Consider the following 11,164-nt stretch of genomic DNA (forward strand, 5'->3'; position numbering starts at 1 on the left):
TCTGAAGGACCTTTGTAGCTATCCTTTCACCACCAAAGTGGCCTAAATAATCAGAGCCATGACAACGCCAAAGAATCTGCTGTGTTTCCTCACCTGAGACACTCCTCCAAATTATACCATCAGATCATCTTCTAAAAAGGTATGGTTCCTCCCAAAAGCAGTACTTTGCATTGATGACAAGTCATCTTAGCCTAGTTTCACTAGTCTTTTTCTTTATTTTCATTAGGTTTTATGCACTTTCTTGCATTCTAAGTAGGTGATTTGGAATGAAAATGCATGACTTCTTTAAATCAAACAACCATAATCTAATTGATGCTAAATCATGAGGTTTAGGCTAAATTTAATTGATTTTTTAATGATTTATAAACCTTGTGAATTTGGTGATACTTTAATTGGTTGTTTTGATTAATTGTAGGTGAAGAAAAGAAGAAAAGAAGAAAGCGTGGCCTAAAAAGCGTGGCCCAAGGAAGAACCCTTCTTATTCAAGAGGTGCTCTGATGGAATGATTAGGAGGTGTGTCCATGAAAATGAAATGAAGGACATATTGTGGCATTGTCATGGTTCAGCATATGGTGGACACTTTGGACCAGAGAGAACAGCTGCAAAGGTACTACAAAGCGGTTTCTATTGGCCAACTATCTTTAAGGATGCCAGAGAGTTTGTTCACCAATGCAATGAATGCCAAAGAGCTGGAGGATTGACAAAAAGGAATGAAATGCCTCAAAATTTCATATTGGAAGTAGAGCTATTTGACCTATGGGGTATTGATTTCATGGGACCTTTTCCCCCTTCTTACTCTTTCAGATACATCTTGGTGGCAGTGGAGTATGTCTCAAAGTGGGTGGAAGCCATAGCCACAACCACTTGTGATGCACAGATTGTTCTTCAATTCCTTAAAAAGCATATTTTCACTAGATATGGAGTGCCCAAGGGTCTTGTCAGCGATGGTGGTAGCCACTTCTGCAACAAACAAATGGAGAAGCTCATCCACAAATATGGAGTAATCCATAAAGTAGCCACACCATACCATCCTCAGACTAATGGCCAGGCTGAACTAGCAAATAGAGAGTTGAAGAGAATTTTAGAAAAAACAGTGGGAAGCACAAGGAAAGATTGGGCCAGGAAGTTAGAAGATGCACTCTGGGCATATAGGACGGCTTTCAAAACTCCCATTGGAAAGTCGCCATTTCAGCTATTATATGGAAAATCTTGTCACCTCCCTGTAGAGCTTGAACATAAAGCTTTTTGGGCCACTAAACTCCTTAACCTTGATTCTCAAGCAGCAGGAGAAAAGAGGCTGCTATAACTAAATGAGTTGGATGAGTTTAGACTAGAAGTTTATGAGAGTGCTAAGATATACAAGGAAAGAGCTAAGAGGTGGCATGACAAGAAGATCACACAGAAAGAGTTCAAGCCAGGACAGCAAGTGCTCCTGTATAACTCAAGGCTCAAGATCTTTCCTGGCAAGCTCAAGTCCAAATGGACAGGTCCATATCTAGTAACAAAAGTTTTTTCCTTATGGAAGTCTAGAGCTGCTAGATGAAGCTACACAGAGCCACTTCACAGCAAATGGGCACAGAGCAAAGCCGTATCTAGGAGGACAATGGGACAAGGAAAAAGAAGTTCAGAATTTGAACTGAACAAGCACAAGCACAGAGGATGTCAAGCTAGTGACAATAAAAGAGCGCTTGTTGGGAGGCAACCCAACCTGAGGTAATTTTCTTTTCATAAGCTTTTCAATAAAAAGGTTGTATGACTTGTATGTATCGCAAGGAGCTAAGTTTGGTGTTCCACACTAAAACAAATTAAGAGAGAATGAAGCATTCTAAGTTTGGTGTTCCACCAAAATTTGATCTAAAAACACATTCTCACTTTCTGCCTAATGCTAGCTCCAAGCAACCAGACAAATCATTTAACCATTTAGCTGTTTCTAGTTCATAGTTCTATAATTGGTTAACTTGTTGCATCAGAGGCAGTTACAAGGAATTGAGTTTGGTGCTCCCACACCAAATTAAATCCAGGAGACACACTCAATTTATGCATACTGACCATTCATTTAAGGGCTTGAGAAGCAAGCAACTTTTGAGAATTATGCATGAAACTAGCCAACATGTGAAGACAATTTGCATTATGACTCAAAAGGGATACAACAAGAGAAAGAATGAAAAGCTGCAACTCAAGAGGTTGTATCTACACTTAATCCTTGTTGTTGTGAAATGTTTTAATTCAGAAATTCTTGTATGTCTTGCTAAAGTGTTCATCTAGTTGCAAATGAAGTTGTTTGATTAAATATGCTAATATGCATGATGTTTGTTATCCATCACTTAGCTTTGAATTCTGTTTTGTTTCCCTTGCTATTTGAATAAAAGGGAGATGTCTGATTTAGAAAAGTAATTGTTCAATGTTGCAAAAGTTAGAATGGAAGTTAGTGGTGGTATATGTGTTTGATTTAATTGATAGTTCATAGAATAAATGCTGCAGAATGACTTGTTACTTGAAGCTTAAGCTAGTTTGCTGCTATGATCCTTCAATTAATGAAAGTCCCTTGAAAGTAAACCAAAACAAAGAGAAAAAGAAAGAAGAAAGCCAAAAGTTGGCAAGAAATAAGGCTAGACACCAATAGCTTGGACCCTAGGACATATGCCTGTGGTGTTCGTGTACTAGGATATGCTTGGACAAGTAAGTTCTAAGGAGTATTTTAAAACTTGGCAACTTAGATCAACTGATTTGGGATTGCCAACTGAAAGTTCACAATAAAGAGCAACCTAGCTACAAAACATTTAGTTACCCAAAGAGATGCTGGGCATCAATGATCCAAGGAAGAAAGAGTGAGCCATGTGTCTATGGTGAAGAAATGTTAAGTGAAATTAAGCCAAAAGGCCACTGCAACATTTGCCACCAAGTATTTAATAAGTAATAAGCTCTTTATGCAAAAGAAAGAAGAAAAGCTAACAAGGGAAGTGATCAAAAAGTAAGACATTGTTGCAGCAACCTTAGTGGATCCTTAAGGAAACATTGTTTGTTTTGACAGCAAGAAATAAATGAGCTACTTTTGAATCTCCATAAAACCCAATAAGCCAAATTCAACTATCTGCTTAATAAGGACATATATACTTATCTATTTCATTCTATCTTCTCTTGTGTTTGATGCTTTCTTGGGGACAAGCAAGTTTTAAGTTTGGTGTTGTGATGACAAGTCATCTTAGCCTAGTTTCACTAGTCTTTTTCTTTATTTTCATTAGGTTTTATGCACTTTCTTGCATTCTAAGTAAGTAATTTGGAATGAAAATGCATGACTTCTTTGAATCAAACAACCACCATCTAATTGATGCTAAATCATGAGGTTTAGGCTAAATTTAATTGATTTTTTAATGATTTATAAACCTTGTGAATTTGGTAATACTTTGATTGGTTGTTTTGATTAATTGTAGGTGAAGAAAAGAAGAAAAGAAGAAAGCGTGGCCTAAGAAGTGTGGCCAAGGAAGGAAGAAGTGTGGCACAACAATGAAGGAAAACCATGAAGCTCTCTCCAAGAGCACCATGCTCACCAAGGGAGCACTACATTTTCCCTCAAGGGACCAAGGCACAATGCTCTGCTCACTTTGTGAGCTGAGCACAATATGAAGCCAAGAAACAAGGAAATGAAAAACAATGCTCAGCTCACCAAGTGAGCATTATCGGGCTCTCACAAGAAATAAATCAAAGAAAATAAGTTGCCAATGCTTGCTCCAAGGATTGAACCCATGACCAAAGGGGGTTGGGGGAGCGCTACTCACAAGGGAAAATGAGCTAAAAATGGCCAAATGCATCCTCCAAGGTTCGAACCAAGCACCTAGAGGAAGCAAGGAGCAAGGCGCCACTTCCTTCACCAAGAGAAAAGCTTCAACGCATGCTTCCCTCAAGTTTCGAACCAAGGACCTTCCCTTGGATGCCTCAATGCTCAGCTCACTTGGAGAGCTGAGCGCTACCCATGGCGCATCACACAAGCATCTTGACATGTGCCAGGGAAGTGGAGCGCGCATCTTGACACGGTCCAGGGGCACAAGGCGTGCAACAATTTTGCACCAAGGCACCAATGCTGAGCATTCCCTTGATGCCTTCCACGCTACAAAAGGATCCACACACAAAGCCTCAATGCTCAGCTCAACTTGTGAGCTGAGCATCCTCCTGGAACCAATTTCTTCATGGGCTGGAAAATCAATTAAAAATCCAATTAAATTCAAATCTTCACTAAATCAAAAGCCCATCCAAATTCCAAAATCCAAGAATGGAAGGTGTATAAATAGGAGCTAGTTTGATGTAATTAGGACGGCTAGAATCACTTTTGAATTTTCCTTTAACTTCCATTTTCATTTTTTTGAACTTTTACTTTGGAATTTAATTCTTAGAGAATTGGGAAAGAGAATTGATCTCTCTTCTTCCTTGTTCTTGCTTGGGCACTCTTTATTTTTGATTTTGGATCTTGGGTGAAGAATTGAAGAACTTCTGTTTCAATCTCACCTTGAGATCCCTTGCTTTAATTTTCTGCATAATTGAATTTTAATTTCCATTCTCTGCTTCATCTTCTACTCTTTCTGCAATTTACTTTCCTTTAGTTCTTTTGCAATTGTTCTTGTTGGATCAAGGAAGGATTTGAGATCTAGACTTGTTTTCTAGTCTCTTCCACTCCTGAGATCTACAACCTCTTTTAATTTGCTGCAATTTAGCATCAGTCATTTTCTATTTTCATTCTACAAGCATTTTTATCTTTCTGTTTGAGATCTATTGCACTTCAATTCATATTTAGTTCTTCTGCTAGTTGCAATTTATTTCTGTCTTGTTTAAATTCTGCAATTCCAATTCCCGATTCCTTTTATGATTCAAGCAATTTACATTTCTTGCACTCTAAGCTTTAGCCATTTACATTTCTTGCAATCTAAGTTTATGCAACTTCATTTACTTGTTCTTTAAGATTCAGCTTCTTTACTTCGATTGCTCTTTAATTTACTGCAATTGCCCTTCTCCCTTTACATTTCAAGCAATTTAGCTTCTGTCAATCACAAATCACACAACTCAACTTCTATTTGCTTGACTAAATCAACCACTGAGCTAAAATTGCTCAATCCTTCAATCCTTGTGGGATCGACCTCACTCCCGTGAGTTTTATTACTTGATGCGACCCGGTGCACTTGCCGGTGAGTTTTGTGTCGGATCATTTTCCGCACATCAAGTTTTTGGCGCCGTTGCCGGGGATTGAAATAGATTGACAATGATAAAGTGAAGTGGAGGTCTAGATCAAGCACTTTTTCTTTTCTGTCTCTTTAATTTTTAACTAACCCACTAACTGTTTGAATTTTTGCTTAAGCTAACTAAAACTTCACTCTAGCAATAGATTGAAGTGTCACTGGTTTTGTGTGTTTCTTGTGTTTTGTTTATATGACAGATACAAGAAGAGCTACACCCACCTTTCATGAACAAGATGAACGAACCCTCAGGAGATTAAGAAGAGCTGAAAGAGGGAAAAACATTGTTAGAGAGGAGGAGTCAGAAGAAGAATTTCAAGACATGGAAGAACATTCAACCAATCCACCAGGAGGAGCAGCCAATAACAACAACAATCCACCACAGAGGAGAGTTTTGGCCTCCTATACATTTGCAAATCCTAGACATTGCAGAAGCAGCATTTTAACTCCAAATGTAAATGCAAACAACTTCAAACTGAAGCCACAACTCATCACCTTGGTTCAAAATAATTGCTCTTATGGAGGAGGACCACTTGAAGACCCCAACCAACACTTATCTACCTTCTTGAGGATTTGTGACACTGTCAAAACCAATGGTGTGCCTCCTGACAGCTACAAGCTACTGCTCTTTCCATTCTCTCTCAGAGACAAAGTCACTCAATGGTTGGAATCATTCCCAAGAGACAGCATCAACAATTGGGATGATTAGGTAACCAAGTTCCTTGCCAAATTTTACCTACCTCAAAGGATCATTAGGTTGAAGACTGAGGTACAAACATTCACACAAATGGAGGCTGAACCCATCTATGAGGCATGGGAGAGCTACAAGGCTCTAATTAGGAAGTGTCCTCCTGAAATGTTTACTGAATGGGATAAGTTGCAGAATTTTTATGAAGGCTTAACATTGAAATCCCAGGAAGCATTGGATCACTCAGCTGGAGGCTCTTTGCAACTCATGAAAACTGCAGAGGAAGCTCAAAATCTCATTGATATGGTGGCTAACAACCAGTACTTCTTTGCTCACCAAAGGCAACGCCAACCAGCACAAAGGAAAGGAGTGATGGAGTTGGAAGGAGTGGACTCAATCCTGACTCAAAACAAAATGATGCAGCAGAAAATTCAACAATAATTTGAGCAAATGGCCAAGAGGATTGATAGCCTCCAAGTTGCAGCAGTTAACACAAGCCAACCATCAACCACAGGGGGTCAAAATGAAGAAACTCAAGAGGAGCAACAGCAAGAACAAGTCCAGTACATGCACAACCAAAATTCTGGACCAAATGAAGTCTATGGCGATACTTACAACCCTTCATGGAAGAACCACCCCAACCTCAGATGGGGAGACAACCACAATCAAACTCAGCAGCCATGGCAAAGGAACTCAACTCAAAACAATTAGAAAAACACAAACCACAACAACCAGCCGAATAATAACCAAACCACATACAGAAGACCACAAAACACTTACCCCAATGCTAACCATCATCCATCCAATAACCAAACCTCTAACCAAAACACTCATTCTCAACCCTCAACTCCCCACAATCAACCAATCTCACAAGATTCTCAGAGAATTACCAACTTGGAGCTCTTAATGGAAAAATTAATGAAGCACAAAGAAATGACAACAAGGAACCAGGAATCCTCCATGAAGAATATGGAAAGGCAAATTGGACAGCTCTCCAAGCAGATTGCCATTGAAAGACCCTCAAGCTCACTACCAAGTGACACTATTCCTAATCCAAAAGAGGAGTGTAAGGCAATACAGCTAAGGAGTGGAAAAATCCTAGTGAAAAATGAAGAAGCAACCAAGAAGCCAAAGGAAAGTGACGAGAAACAAGCTGAAGGAGAGAAAGCCAATGATGAAGATGCAACAGCAAGCAAGCAGCTCTAGAATCAGCCTCAAGAAAAGGAAGACCAGGCACCAAAATTAAGAAAAGAGAAGGAAGCAATGGGAGAGTCAACGAAGGAACAAAGGCAGGAATTGAACTTCACACCTCCATTACCATATCCTCAAAGGTTCAGCAAAGAGACTAAGAACCAACACTTCCCAAAATTTCTTGAAGTCTTCAAGAAGTTAGAGATTAATATTCCCTTAGCTAAAGCACTTGAGCAAATGCCCCTGTATGTAAAGTTCTTGAAAGAGCTTATCAACAAGAAGAGGAGTTGGCAAGAAACGGAGATTATACTTCTCACTGAAGAATGTAGTGCTGTGATTCAAGGAGGTATCCCACCAAAGCTCAAAGATCCAGGGAGCTTTGTAGTTTCATGCACCATAGGCAAAATGACCTTAGACAAAGCTCTCTGTGACCTTGGTGCTAGCATTAATCTGATGCCGTTATCAATGATGAGAAAGCTTGCCATAAAAGAACTCAAACCTACCAGGATGTCTTTGGTGATGGCTGACAGATCAATCAAGACACCCAATGGCATTGTGGAAAACTTCTTAGTAAAGGTTGGAGAGTTTATCTTCCCTGCAGACTTTGTAATTCTGAATACAGAGGAAGAAGGAAACAATTCAATCATCTTGGGAAGACCATTCTTAGCCACGGCCAGAGCCATTATTGATGTAGAGAAGGGAGAGATGATTTTCAGGGTGCATAATGAACAAATGGTCATCAATGTCTTCAAATCAATGCAACACCCCCCTGAACAAGAAAACTACATGAAGGTGGATATGATAGAAAGTTTGGTGGAGGAAATGTTAGAAGCCACTTGTCATGAGCAACAGGAAGAAGAAGTGGTAGAGATTTCCAGTGAAGACAAGGAGAAAGAGAAGCCAAAACAAGAGTTGAAGCCTCTTCCCCCTCACCTCAAATATGTGTTTCTGGGAGAAGAAGAGACCCTACTAGTGATCATTAACTCCTCCTTAAATATGGAAGAAGAGACAAGGCTGATTGAAGTGTTGAAAGTCTTCATGGATGATTTTTCTGTCTTTGGCAATTCATTTAATACTTGTTTGCATCATTTAACTCTTGTTTTGAAAAGATGCCAAGAAACTAACTTGGTCTTGAACTGGGAAAAATGCCATTTCATGGTTCCTGAAGGATAGTTCTTGGGCATAAAGTGTCCTGCAAAGGTATAGAAGTTGATAAAGCAAAAATAGAAATTATTGAAAAACTTCCTATACCCGTTAATGTGAAAGTAGTAAGGAGTTTTCTTGGACATGCTGGTTTCTACAGAAGGTTCATCAAAGATTTCTCAAAAATAGCAAAGCCATTGAGCAATCTGCTAGTGATTGACAACCCTTTCATCTTTGATGGCAACTGTAAGCATGCCTTTGAAACCTTAAAGAGAAAACTCATCACAACACCAATCATCACACCCCCTGACTAGAACTTACCTTTTGAACTTATGTGTGATGCAAGTGACCTTGCTATTTGTGCTATGCTGGGACAATAGAGAGATAAGTTGCACCATGTCATATATTATGCCAGCAAAGTGTTAAATGAAGCATAGAAAAATTATACCACCACTGAGAAAGAACTTTTGGCAATTGTTTATGCATTTGATAAGTTTAGGCAATACTTGATTGGCTCAAAAGTTATAGTGTACACTGACCATGCCGCACTCAAGTATTTAATGTCTAAACAGGATTCAAAGCCAAGGCTTATTAGGTGGGTGCTGCTGCTACAAGAGTTTGATATTGAAGTAAGAGATAGGAAGGGAAGTGAAAATCAAGTGGCAGATCATTTATCAAGAGTACCACAAGAAGCCTATCAAGATAGACCACAACAAGTAAATGAGAATTTCCCTGATGAGCACCTATTCCAAATTCAACAAGTACCTTGGTTTGCTGACATAGAAAATTACAAAGTAGGAAGGAAGATACCTCAAGAATTCTCTAAGCAACAAGTGAAAAAGTTACTCAATGAAGCAAGGAAGTTCTTGTGGGACGAACCCTTCTTATTCAAGAGGTGCTCTGATGGAATGATTAGGAGGTATGTCCATGAAAATGAAATGAAGGACATATTGTGGCATTGTCATGGTTCAGCATATGGTGGACACTTTGGACCAGAGAGAATAGCTACAAAGGTACTACAAAACAGTTTCTATTGGCCAACTATCTTCAAGGATGCCAGAGAGTTTGTTCACCAATGCAATGAATGCTAAAGAGCTGGAGAATTGACAAAAAGGAATGAGATGCCTCAAAATTTCATCTTGGAAGTAGAGCTATTTGACCTAAGGGGTATTGATTTCATGGGACCTTTTACCCCTTCTTACTCTTTCAGATACATCTTGGTGGCAGTGGAGTATGTCTCAAAGTGGGTGGAAGCCATAGCCACAACCATATCAGAAAAATTGAAAGCAAACACCTGTGAAAGTTGCTGGGGCATTACGGAGTCCAAATGGCATTCTTCTATAAGGAAATACTCCAAAAGGACATGTGAATGCCGTCTTCTTTTGATCTTGAGGGTCCACTATAATTTGGTTACATCCAGAGTATCCATCTAGAAAACAATAAAAAGCATGACCAGCTAACCTCTCAAGCATCTGATCAATGAAAGGCAAGGGGAAGTGATCCTTCCATGTAGCAGTGTTGAGCCTCCTGTAGTCTATGCACATTCTCCATCCTGTGACTGTCCGTGTAGGAATTAGCTCATTCTTTTCATTCTTGATCACTGTCATCCCTTCTTTCTTGGGAACTACTTGCACAGGACTCACCTAAGGGCTGTTAGAAATAAGGTATATAATGCTGGCTTCCCATAGTTTCATTACCTCTTTTTGGACCACCTCTTTCATAGTTGGATTGAGTCTCCTTTATGGTTGCACAACCGGTTTAGAATCTTCTTCAAGAAGGATCTTGTGCATACACTTGGTTGGACTAATCCCCATTAAATCACCAATGGTCTACCCAAGAGCTGTTTTATGGCTCCTGAGCACTATAATAAGTGCCTCTTCCTCACTATGTTTCAAGGAAGAGCTAATAATCACTGGATATGAATCATTTTCACCTAAGAACACATATTTCAAAGAAGGAGGCAAGGGCTTTAGCTTAAGCTTGGGGACTTCTTCCTCCATCTTATGCGTGTTCACCATGTTCTTCTGGGGTGGTGAATCATCAATCTCAAGTAATTCATACTCAGAGATAGGATCCAGAATATCATCAAGTACCTCAGCTTCTAGTACCTCTTGAACAAGTGGTTCAACAACATCAACTCTCATATAACCCTCAGAATTATTAGGGTGTTTGAGGGCTTCAAATACATTAAGGACCACCTATTCTTTATTGACCTTCAGGGTTAATTCACCCTTTTGCACATCAATCAGAGCTCTACCTGTAGATAAAAAGGGTCTTCCAAGAATAATAGAGGACTTTTTTTCCTCTTCCATATCCAATATAACAAAATTAGCAGAAAAAATAAATGGCCCTACTTTCACAAGTAAATCCTCAACAATCCCCGTAGAAAATTTAATAGAAAGATAAGCAAGTTGAAGAGAAATACGAGTGGGTTTTACCTCCTAAATTTGGAGCTTTTTCATAACTAAAAGTGGCATGAGATTGATGCTAGCTCCAAGATCACACAAAGCTCTTTGAATAGTGACATCTCCAATGGTGCAAGGAATTACAAAGTTCCTTGGATCCTGCATCTTCTCAGGAAGGTTATGTTGAATAATAGCACTGCATTCCTTAGTTAATAGTACTATCTCATGTTCCTTCCAGTTCCTCTTGTTAGTCAACAGTTCTTTCATGAATTTAGCATAGAGAGGCATTTTCTCAAGAGCTTCAGCAAAAGGAATGTTGATCTGAAGCTTCTTGAAGACTTCTAACAATCTAGAAAATTGCTTGTCCTTGGAAGCCTTATGAAGTCTCTGAGGATATGGCATTTTAGGCTTGTACTCAGAAGCCTTTGGCAATGTAGGATGACTGTCAAGAGAGACTGGGAATGGGTTATCTGCACGCCTTGGAGGGACATGCTCTACCTCTTCTTTCTTCTCCT

Source organism: Arachis hypogaea, chromosome 9 (genome assembly GCF_003086295.3).
Source record: "Arachis hypogaea cultivar Tifrunner chromosome 9, arahy.Tifrunner.gnm2.J5K5, whole genome shotgun sequence".
NCBI lineage: Eukaryota > Viridiplantae > Streptophyta > Magnoliopsida > Fabales > Fabaceae > Arachis > Arachis hypogaea.